The following is a 718-nucleotide window of genomic DNA, read 5'->3' as shown; positions in this document are numbered from 1 at the left end:
GGCTCTCAGACTAGACCAGATATTCTGGGACCAGGCTATGGAGCTCCCATATTTATAGCACTGATACAATGTCAGCCAAAGGATGCTGGGTGGGGCAATTGCTGAATTTATTAAAGATTAATTAAAATGTTTAATTTCCAAGAACAAATACAAACACAGGTATTGTTGTAACTGTAAAAAAAATTCTATGGGGAATGTCAGCTGAAGATTTACTGTCTGGGATTTAAAGTACACTTAAAGGCCACTTTGTTAGGTCCACCTTGCCAAGGAAACCTCCCTCACACCATGTGGCATCAAAGCCATATCAAAGTAGCACAGGAACCTTTATATGTTCAAGGTTGCATATTTGGGTTAAGGGCGAGAGTTAAATGTTAGGGTTAAGAGCTAGGGTTAGGGTTAAATGTTAGGGCTAAGGGCTAGGGTTAAATGTTAGGGTTAGGGCTAAGGGTTAGGGTTAAATGTTAGGGTTAAGGGCTAAGGGTTAGGGTTAAATGTTAGGGTTAGGGCTAAGGGCTAGGGTTAAATGTTAGGGCTAAGGGCTAGGGTTAAATGTTAGGGTTAGGGCTAAGGGTTAGGGTTAAATGTTAGGGTTAAGGCTAAGGGTTAGGGTTAAATGTTAGGGTTAGGGCTAAGGGTTAGGGTTAAATGTTAGGGTTAGGGCTAAGGGTTAGGGTTAAATGTTAGGGTTAGGGTAAGGGCTAGGGTTAGGGTTAAATGT

This window comes from Staurois parvus, unplaced genomic scaffold, assembly GCF_062004578.1.
Source record: "Staurois parvus isolate SC_StPar_1 unplaced genomic scaffold, SC_StPar_1.0 ptg000470l, whole genome shotgun sequence".
NCBI lineage: Eukaryota > Metazoa > Chordata > Amphibia > Anura > Ranidae > Staurois > Staurois parvus.
The sequence above is the reverse complement of the archived record's forward strand: the minus strand, read 5'-3'. Positions refer to the sequence as shown.